Source organism: Amblyraja radiata, chromosome 21 (assembly GCF_010909765.2).
Source record: "Amblyraja radiata isolate CabotCenter1 chromosome 21, sAmbRad1.1.pri, whole genome shotgun sequence".
Classification (NCBI taxonomy): Eukaryota; Metazoa; Chordata; class Chondrichthyes; order Rajiformes; family Rajidae; genus Amblyraja; species Amblyraja radiata.
Genome location: NC_045976.1, coordinates 26,470,443 through 26,481,960, shown reverse-complemented (window position 1 = coordinate 26,481,960; position 11,518 = coordinate 26,470,443).

Below are 11,518 nucleotides of genomic sequence, written 5' to 3'. Positions count from 1 at the left end.
TCACCAAATGATTGTTTTTTTGGGGTAGGCTAGCCCATGGAAACAGTGGCGTGGCATCACCAAGACTCGTCTCCACAGCCTAATGGGAGATAAGGACCCTTGGAAAGTTCAGAGGTGGGTCTCAATAATTGTACTAAGCAGTACAATTTTAATCCCAAAATAGTGATGAGTTGAGATAAAGTGCAAGGTTTAAAAGTCAAATAAAGTTGAACCAGGAACTTATTCTGCCTCATCCAACATAGAGAATGTCTGACCATTAATAAACTGATAACGTTAGCAATGCTCATGACAGAGTGGAGCTGGCACAGCAGGCAAGTGAATCAGCACTAACACAGGTACTTCCACCTGAACCGTTCATCATCATCATCATCATCATCATCATCATCATCATCATCATCATCATCATCAACATCAACCTTTATTGTCATCTTGCAAAGCAACAGTTGTACAGTGCAAAATGAGAAGACGTTTCCCAGGGAATACCGGAGCATCGCACATGAAACTTAAAACATTTTACACATAATAACAGTAAAAACAATCCAGCCCATGATGAAAGAGTATAAATAGTTAAAAGCAGGTAAAACAGCAACATTAAAATACAGTAAAAACAGTCATTAAAATGTCCAGGGCAGCTGATTTAAGTGGCCAGTGCCAGAGTTATTAAAATGTCAGTGCAAAGCTGCAGGATCAGGTGGAGTGACTGTTTAGCAGCCTCACAGCCTGTGGCAGGAAGCTGTTTAGCAGTCTGGTAGTCCGGGCTTTGATGTTACGGTCTCTCTTGCCTGATGGCAAGAGATACAATGTTCATATCAAGAATATGATTAAATACCAACATCGTGTTACTTCTGTAATTAAGAATTACAAAAGTACCAATTGTACTGGTTGGATTTAGTAATCAGGTAGTTTACATAAGCCCACCATGAGCAGTCAAAATTTCGGCTAAATCTTTCTAGCCCACTCCCCATGGATAGTCAATTCAGATAAATTCTTTATGTAGGAAGAAATTGAAGCTGCTGGTTTAAACCGAAAATAGACACAAAATGCTGGAGTAACTCAGCAGGACAGGCCGCATCACTGGAGAGAAGGAATGGGTGACGTTTTGGTTTGCGTCTGAAGAAGGGTCTCGACCCGAAACGTCACCCATTCCTTCTATCCAGAGATGCTGCTTGTACCGCTGAGTTACTTCAGTATTATGTGTTTACTTTCAGATAAATTCTTTGTGTGCGAATAACCAATGTTATCAATGCTGCCAGAAATGACATTGAGTATTATTGTGTTCAAAAATATTTTTTTCATGTCTGGATTACGTCTAGAAACCCAAATTAAAAACACATACCTTATCCTAACCCTAAACGTAGGTGTGCAGTGTAAATGGGATGCATCATATCTGATGATTTAGGTTGGATATAAAAAATTGGTGACACTAAAACCTGTCCAGCAACTAGTGACCCACAGTTAAAATTAGAAACGAGTCTGCATTTACCTCCCACAATCAGGTAACGGAGTTGGTCATTGGCAGAGTCTTTGTCTGAACACTGGAGTTGGAGGAAGGGAGTTTTAATTGTGGAATATATGGTGGTTTCATAGTAGGCTGGGTTGCAGATTGGTGCCTCATCATTTATATTCTATAGACATAGAAGCGAGAAATAGAAAAATATGATGGTTAAATCTCAGCAACACATGACAATTATATCCATTTAACCGATTTGGACACCCGTTTCAATTTGCTTGCTATGGCAATCCTAATATTTTATATCTGTAATTCTCATTTTGCTGATTGAAGGCAAAAGGACTGCAGATGCTGGTTTTCAAAAAAACACACAAAATACTGGAGAAACTCTATGGGTCAGGCAGCAACTCTGGAGAACATGAATAGGTGAAGTTTCGGGTCAGGACTCTTCTTCAGACTCAGAGTCTGAAGAAGGGACCCAAGCCGAGATGCCATATGTCTATTCCCTACCCACACACAAAATGCTGTCGACAGAACATAAAATTGGGGCAAAGCTTTGCCTTCTGTGAAAATCGCTGACAGTTTTTACATTCAGAGACAGTGGAAAACTAATAGAAATGAAAAATAGAAACATAGAAAATAGGTGCAGGAGTAGGCCATTCGGCTCTTCGAGCCTGCACTGCCATTCAATATGATCATGGCTGATCATCCAACTCAGTATCCTGTACATGCCTTCTCTCCATACCCCCTGATCCCTTTAGCCACAAGGGCCACATCTAACTCCCTCTTAATTCTTCTTGAAATAATTTTTTTTTTTTTTAAAGTATGTTAAAAACACAGAAATGTGTGGTTCTTTTCAGTTGGTGGTTCTGGAGAGAACCACTTGACTAACAGCAGTGTGTAAGCCTGGTGTTCCCATCCTCTGCATTAATGTATGGCTGTGGCTGCCTGACCTGTTGCTTCATTGCTGGATGCAGCACTGCCCCCCAGAGGCAGAGGCTGGTAATGCTGGGCTGAGAGGTTGGCTGCAAAACATGACACACAGCCTGTCCTTGGCAGTTTAATGTGGTCATCAAGCCGGTTTGAAGAGGTGTTTAATAGCTGTGGCATGCCTTTTTTAATTTTTAAGTCAAATTAACATATTTCCAATCAGATAGACACAAAATGCTGGAGTAGCTCAACGGGACAGACTGAAGGAGAGTCTCGACCCGAAACGTCACCCATTTATTCTCTCCGGAGATGCTGCCTGTCCCGCAGAGCTACTCCAGCATTTTGTGTCTATCTTAGGTGTAAACCAGTACAGGTGCACAACCTTTTATCCGAAATTCCAAATAACGAAAAGCTCCGAATACCGGACATTTTTTCGGTCCTTGAAGAAAGGTCCTTGAAGACGTTCACCGAGGGCGGCCCGCAGAGGTGACAGCGGAACCTCCGGTCGGTCCTCGAAGAAAGGGGAACTAAATCCCCATTCATAAAAGAGAAGGTGAGGGTATATTGCGCGGGAGGGTTAATAATTGACAATCTGCTGCTGCCTGCCCGCTGAGTTAAAAAGTTCCCACGGTAGACTCACGATACACAGTGTATCGTGAGTCTACCGTGGGAACGTTTTAACTCAGCGGGCAGGCAGCAGCAGATTGTCGCTCCCTTCAGTTTCACCCCACCTACACCCCTCTGCTTCCCGGCCATGTGTGTGACCCCTTCCCTCCCCTCTCCAGCTCCCTGCCCATTGCACCGGCGCGGGGGCTTTGCACTGTCTTCACGTCGGCGATGCCAGCAGGTCAGTGCCAGTCACCGGAGACGTCAGGACCAACGGGACACCGACCCCCAGGCCCACTGCAAGCACGGAGATCCCAGAGACCCACAGCCAGCAGCAACTCTAGCCCAGCCCCGTTCCAACTCCAGAGGAACCCGGGTTGCGGATGAGGGGGCGCAGCTCGGGCTGTGGGCGAACTGCCACTTGTCGCCGTAGCGGCCCATCGGGGAGCGGGTTCCTGTTGGTCCTGACGTCTCCGGCCACCCCCTGGACAGGAGCTGAGACTGGGAACTGTACTGCCCTTGCCCCCTCCCTCTGCAACTGCAAACAACCCCACTCTCCTGCTCACCTGCAAGGGTGGTACAGTTCCCAGTCTCAGCTCCTGTACAGGGGGGTGGCCGGAGACGTCAGGACCACCAGAAGCCGCTCCCCAATGGGCCGCTACGGTGACAAGTGGCAGTTCGCCCACAGCCCAAGCTGCGCCCCCTCATCGGGACACCGACCCCCAGGCCCACTGCAAGCACGGAGATCCCAGATCAGCAACTCCAGCCCAGCCCCGCTCCAACTCCAGAGGAACAGTAGGGGCAGAAGCTGATGGTGTGCAAGGTACGTCTTGTTCTTGGGGTGGCGGATGAGGGGGCGCAGCTCGGGCTGTGGGTGAACTGCCACTTGTCGCCGTAGCGGCCCATCGGGGAGCGGGTTCCTCTGGAGTTGGAGGGGGAGGGGGGTATTGTGCTGTTTGATCGCCCCCTGCTATGATAGGGAGACACAGCGGCTTTTAAGAATCACTTCCAAAGTTCTGCCCACACAGTCAGTACGCCTCTCCTACACTTGTCTCCCGCACTAAGATCATCTCACAGAGAATGATCCCAGCCTAACCCTCCCTATTCTCTCCTATTCTGCAAGAAAAACTACATTGAAGACTCAAACTCATGATCGAGTAACTGCCGGGATCGAGGCGCAAACTCGCGACCTTGCGGATATGAGCCGAGCACTCTACCACTGAACCAGCCATTAAAATCTACGCTAAAAATCTTCCATTCCGAAAGCCGAAAAATTCCGAATTACGAAAAGTGTCTGGTCCCAAGGCTTTCGGATAAAAGGTTGTGCACCACTGCAGTTCCTACCGACACATATTTTCAATCACCTTACATTAGGTAAATATGCTGTGAAATTAGTTGATTATTTTTCAAGTGTTTGTAATAGTTCATTAGCAGAGACATTTAGACAGTGATGGGAAGGCCTTTGCCAGCAGGTGTTGTCAAATGCCTGCCGGGGCAGACTGCAGTGGAGCACCCACCTGTGGCCCAGCACTGCTCTCAGACAACCCTGCCTCACTGGACATCCCTGGGAGCAGGACCTTCAGCCAAATCAAAACCACAGGGCTACTACTGGTCAGTGTAGCTCTGAGGATTGTGCAGAAGTGTACGTGAGGTGTTAGCCTGCCATGCACTATCCAGCCCAGGACAGGTATTCAAAAGCACCAAAGCAATGCAAAATAGTCAAATAATTAACTAACCTTTGTTGTCTTCTATAGGCCCAACATTTGTAAGTTAGCTTCTATAAATTGTCCCCAGTGGTAGTATAGAAGTTGTGCGTATGGGTGTGCGTTGGTCGGTGTGGGCTAGGTGGGCTGAATTTTACACACTGCATCTCTAAACTAAACTAAACTAAACTAATTCCTATTGAAATTCCTCAGGTCCTAGATCCTGCAAAAGATCTGAGGCTGGGGATTTTCGGGTGGACTGGGCTGATCCCAGTGAGTCTGTGCCCGTGGAAGGGCAAACACCAGATACACCGTCTCAGTCTCTCTGTAGATCCAGACTCACAACTGTGTGCATCGGTCCAGGAATTACCTTGGCTAGAGTGGCTGAATGCCAGGGGTCCCATTCCTTCTCTTCAGAGATGCTACCTGCCCCGCTGAGCTACTCCAGCATTTTGTGTCTATCTATGGTTAAAACCAGCATTTGCAGTTCCTTCCTACATGTTCCATTCTGGCTGCAGCCAGTGTACCTGGACCCATTCGACTGAAACTTGGGGCATGGTGTGGAATTAAGAGTTTCCCTGTTACTTCTTATTTACTGTATTCTGGCACAGATTAGTGATCTGGCGACTGAACTCATGCCAGTATTTCACATCATAACCAAGCAGAACTAACTTGCCCTTGCTAAGAGCTCTTGATATAAATTGCAACTCTGTCATACTGTACTCTTAGAACAATAGCTATCTTTTTAACATAACATGTGTGTGTCTGGCGCTTTGAGCTACAGAAAAACAATATTATAAAATTCAACATAACACAAAAAAGCTCATTAAACACATAAATGGGTTCAACAAGGGTATCCTTTCATTTAAAGGTAAAACGCTGTAAATGCTAAATATCTAAAACGAGAGAGAAAATGCTGAAAATACTCAGCCAGCCAACCTGATGGAAGCAGAGTTGACCTTTCAGTCAGTGACCTTTGAGTCAGAACTGATTTATTTATTCAAGAACAGTCTATTTTAGATTAAAAAAGTAAGATAATTTAATGGCTTTGCTGATGTGACCACACATGTAACTGCAGTCAGGTTACCCCATCTGATGACAATTTACCCACACAAATTGCCATCAGGATGCACCTTGAAAAGTACATCAAATCCGACAGCTACACCCCTTTGGGGATCCAAGCTCTTACTTCCCTTTGTAATTTTAGCTCTCAATTTCTCGGTGTGATCTGCGATGTTGGTTGCCCTAGGGAGGAAATGGTTTTGCTGTATCTACCCCGTTGAATTATTTTATTATTCTAAGCACTTCAATTAACACACTCCTCAATCCTCAACACCCACGAGAATACAAACTAAATTTATTTCATCGGTCTATGTGTCATCATTCAGCTTTGTCCACTGTCGCTGAGGTGAAACCTCAGTCGAGGCTACGATCTCCCACCCCAGTATACTTGGTGTCTATGAACTCTTATTTCCTCCATTTTCCCCCCAAGAAGTTGCAGACAATGTTTCGAGTTATAAAATGTAATGCACGGTTTCATTTAAATCTAAAATGCCAAAACAAAAAGTCAGGTCACAAGCGTGCCTTGTCAGGCAGTAGATTTCTGATACTTTACCAGAATGTTCACCGTGACCGTGGTGAAGCTGGTCTTCTGCTTCTGTGGATCAGACTCAAGATCATTATTCAGATCCAACGCTTGCACAGTCAGGGAATAGTGGGCTGCACTTTCTGCATCCAATAGATTCAGGACCTTCAGCTGCCCTGGTGTCCAGGCACCGGAAACATTTTGATCATGTCAGAAAATAACATACACTTCACATATAAACGTTTCTGACATTTAAAAATGTACTGCAATACAAAAATCAATCTTTATGCTCATTTCTAGGACTTCAAATGTTATAAAATCAATGCAAGGGGTTGAATGAGGTCACTGAGTTTTATATCTGCATATATAAATCTGCCCCACACTAATTGTGCCAATTGTTGATGTTCCTGCCACAATTTGGTTCAAAGCACAAAATCTCTAAATTAACAATCATAGACTAATAATGAATGGATGGCATTTATATAGCGCCTTTCTAATACTCAAGGCGCTTTACTTCGCATTATTCATTCATTCCTCAGTCACACTCGGTGGTGGTAAGCTACTTCTGTAGCCACAGCTGCCCTGGGGCAGACTGACGGAAGCGTGGCTGCCAACCTGCGGCTACGGCCCCTCCGACCACCACCAATCACTCACACACATTCACACACATTCACACACAGGCAAAGGTGGGTGAAGTGTCTTGCCCAAGGACACAACGACAGTATGCACTCCAAGCGGGATTCGAACCGGCTACCTTCCGGTTGCCAGCCGAACACTTAGCCCATTGTGCCATCTGTCGTCCCGACTGAGGGCAAGTAACTGAAGGAAGGAGAAACAGTAATCTCCCATGATAATTGAAGGTAATTGGAGATAAAGCACGGTGGAGCCACGGTGGAGCCATCCACCTGGTTGATCCACCATGCAGAAGCAGAATTTTGTGAATGTATTATTTTACTTGTCTATACTATTGGAAGTTGGTCAAATACTTCAGAGTCAGCCAATATGCTTTGAAGAAAGAAAGGTGAAGATAACCTGAATTGGGTTCCATGTAGAATCTGGGAGGGATATCATTGTTTCCACTGGCAATGCTGTACCGAATGCTGTCAGATGGCAGATCAGCATCAGTGAACTTTACGAGGCCCACAATTGTTCCAATTGGGCTGTTTTCAGCGACAGTGAACATTAAATCGTCGGATTTGGGATTCCATTCATTTCTACGCGTCACTTGTACAATCAAAGTAGCTGTGCCTGTCCAAAGCAGATGGCAAGACACCAATTAGCAAATCTTAATGAAAACCAGTGATATCGTGAGGTTCATTGCATCATACAATCATTTAAATCCATGCATAGAAGGAAGCAGCTCCTCAAAATGGCCATGACGGCCAAATGAGAGCCACTTAAATTATCCCTACTTTTGTACTGTAACCATATTGATTGAAAATATTTCACTACTTATCCAAGTGTTTCTAGATTTATCTTGCCTGCCAGGCAAACCTCACAGCACTCTTTGGGAGGATGACATATTTGCTTTCAAATCCTTCTATCAATTCACCAGAAATCCATATTCCCTGGTTACTTTTCTCCCTGCAAAGAGAAAAAATGACCTTTCCTGTTTACTGCACATTGGCCTCATATATCTATCTAACATGGACACTCACTTGTTAAAGAAGGAGTTCCACCATCTGAAATCTTGATTAGTATTGTATGTTTAAATTGTTGACCTTCAAATGTTGACTCATCATAGTCCAAACCCTTTTGGCCAATCTGCAAGCATATAAAATATGTATAACATATTATTTTATAAGTCATCCATCCATAATAAATGATATCAATGTTATTTTGCAACAATGATTTTCTAACCAACTCTCTGTACAATGTTTCATGTGGAGTCACAATATACTAATCCTGATTCAGAACTGGATAATTAACTTGTTATGGCGACAACAATTCATCAAAATACAAAGATTACCTTCTAAAAATGGGAGAAAACCTGCACAGAAAATATACAATGATATCAATGAAAATTATATTAATGCCTCTTTAAAATGACTACAATTTAAACATGTGAGTTATTGTTTACTGTCATAACTTTTACATTACCCTTCCAAATATTAGTTTCTGCAGATGTTCAGTCGTATGTTACTGGAAACATCTGTATGTTGAGCGTGTGACATCGCAAAGTATCATTTTATTTTTATTTAAACAATGATATCATGAATGAGTAACAAAGGGGTTTTGTTCTTACTGACATCTATAAGTCGATTTCATATTCTCACCTCGGTTTATGGTGAGAGAGCAAAGATTTATTAGGAACCTGAGACGCAACTTTTTCACTTGAGTTTCCAGAGGAGGTAGTTGAGGCAGGTACTGTAACAGCATTTAAAGGACACTTGGATTTGGGACATTTAAAGGAATGGTTCAGAGAGATATGGCCCAAATGGAGGCAAATGGGATCAGCTTAGAAGGGGCATCTTGGTCAGCATGGACATGTTGGGCTAAAGGGGCTGTTTCCATGCTGTGTGACTATGACTCTATGTTGAATCTGCATGGCATTTCTATTCAGCAGAAGCACAGAGCCAATGAAGAGAACTTCAATTTCAATTCAGAAAACAATGTTTTTTTTTTTCAAACTACTATGAAAGTGGGATGGAACAACACCACACCTTGTCTCCATTCTTTCCAATGTTTTAATACTTACTTGTATTTCATTTTTACTATTAGAAAATCTGTCTGTAGAAAAGGAATCCAGCACCAGTGTGTAGGTGAGATGATTATTAGGTGCTTCTGAATCATTGTCCCAGCAGTTCAGGAAAGTGATCGTGGTGCCTGGTGGGTCTGTTTCAGCAAGCACAGCACTGCAAAAGAAGATGAAATGGTAACCGAATGGAAAACTCTTTCTGACTTTATTGACTCAAAATCAAGTTCTGGAATCATTTTATGCACTGAAAATCTGATGGGAGGCCACATTTGACTATAGCATTGCTTGAAATGTTCAGTTATGTTCAGTTACTCCTTCAGAGTTATACGGTGATATATGAATAGGCACAAAAATGTGACATTGAGCAGAAGCTATATATTAGATACAATACCATTGCCAGTGAAGTTGTGCTTGCAGGAATCAAAGATCACATTTGGTATTCAGGGTGAACAGAACAGATTTGCAATATTATGTTTCTATTCTATTTAATTCAGAATATTTTCTATTGCCAGAAGCCAACTTGGTCTCAGAGCTTCTGTAATAGGGAGAGCTGTTGTCAGGAGATGGACAACATTAATTAAAAAGAGGACCCAGTGGAGGGAATATCTACCAGGAGAAAGGCTTTAATGGCATTTAAGAGCATGATAACAAGGAGGGGTCTGGATCACGCTGGAACACATCCTTTCCCTGCTTTGAAGTGAAAATAATTAACATTTTAGTACAAGAATAATGAAGGCTGAATACGAAAAACACATTTTTAGTAAGTTCATGCAAGGTAAGAGATGAGGTCACTTAATTGTATTCTAGATGCCTTGGTTCTAAGTTCAATTTCCTCACATCAATCATCTCAATGCTAGGTCGGAAGAGAACTTTATTTTTCCTAATGATACTGTACTCTTCATTAAATATAATCTGAACAGGGCTTTCCAATAAATCAGGACATTTTCAGTGATTGCTGAAGATGATTTTAGTGAGGTGATTGAAATGTATATCCATTTTGAGGATTACTGTAAAGTCACTGTGACTGAATAAGGAAACATTTAAAAGTCTGTTGCATTAGAGTAATAATCATTGGTCTATTGTTGGTTTGATGTTAAGTACTCACTTGTAAAGGGTTGGCTGGCACTGAGGGACATTGTCATTAATATCAATGATATTAACAGTTACTGTTGCAGTGACGGAATGGACCCGGTTGGAGTCAAATGCTCTAATTTCCAGTATCTGTTTGTGAGGAAAGGTGGTGTCGTCATAATCAGGGCGATGGGTCAGTTTGAGTTCTCCTGTGTCTGTGAAAACCCATAAGCAAAACAAGATATTTAAAATGCTTACAAGGAATAATGAAAATATTTGGCAATTCAGCAACATATTTAAATATTTGTCAGTGTGGAAGCTATGATTTCAATATAATCAGATTAAGTACAAAAATAGAATGTGTCAAAGGCAGGATAACTTGAGTGATGAAGTAATTCAATTTCTTTGAGGCCAAAGACCTGGCATAGATCAGTTAAAAGGGAAAATTAGGAAAAAATAGAACAAGACGTAAGCAATGGAGAATATTGAAACCAGATACAGAAGCAAAGGATTAATAACAAGTACATATCAATATGAAGAGGCTCTCAAACATCAAAAAGTGCAGAGGTGATTTTATTGAAAATTAATCTGGCCACAGACCAATGCAAGATCCAACCTCGCACATGATCCAAGTGTTTGGAAATCTCTCACAAACTAACAGCGGTAATCCAAAACACAATGTAAAATGAAATATGGAACACTCACTTTCATCAATGGTGAAGCCTTTGTGCTTGCTAGCAAATTCATAGAAGACTCTGTCATCCACATCTTGGTCAGTTGCTGTGAATTTTGCTACAATAGTCCCTGCAGACTCATCATCGGGAATGTTTATAACATCAGGTGGATTCCTTAGAAACAAACAAAATAATCTGATATATTGTCAACTATCCAGTCTTGATGAAGTTGTTTTAATTATTTAATTATCCGCTCAGTTTCTTTGAGAACCATGTTCTGAAAATGGATACAATTGCACATTTACGCACCAATACACACTTTCAGAGTTAAAGATGATCCAGACATAGGTAATAGAAGGGGAAACTGCTGCTCACGACATCTATTAAATCCTGGATTTTCATTCTTTTCAGCAGCACAGAGACTACTCTATATCCATGCTGTTTCCACATTAAATATTGGTATTATTGACTTTCCTTTTGCATTTATTAGCAAGTGGCACTCGGACTGAAATGCCCATTAACAGAAAAGATTAGCATTTGCAACCTCCAATATCCCACTGCAACTTCCAATCAAAGTGATGAATTAGAAGTGCAGTGCAGACTCTAATAATCTGAGGATGCAGCAGTCATTTATGCACATTGAGATCCCATTAACAGCAATTTAGAATGATAGTCCTACAGCACAAATCAGCCCACCATGTCTGTGCAGATCTTTTTTGTTCAACTACACTAGTTTTGCTTTCTTGCATTGTGTCTGCATTCTTCTATACCTTGCCTTAATGCCTAAATGTCTCAAAAATA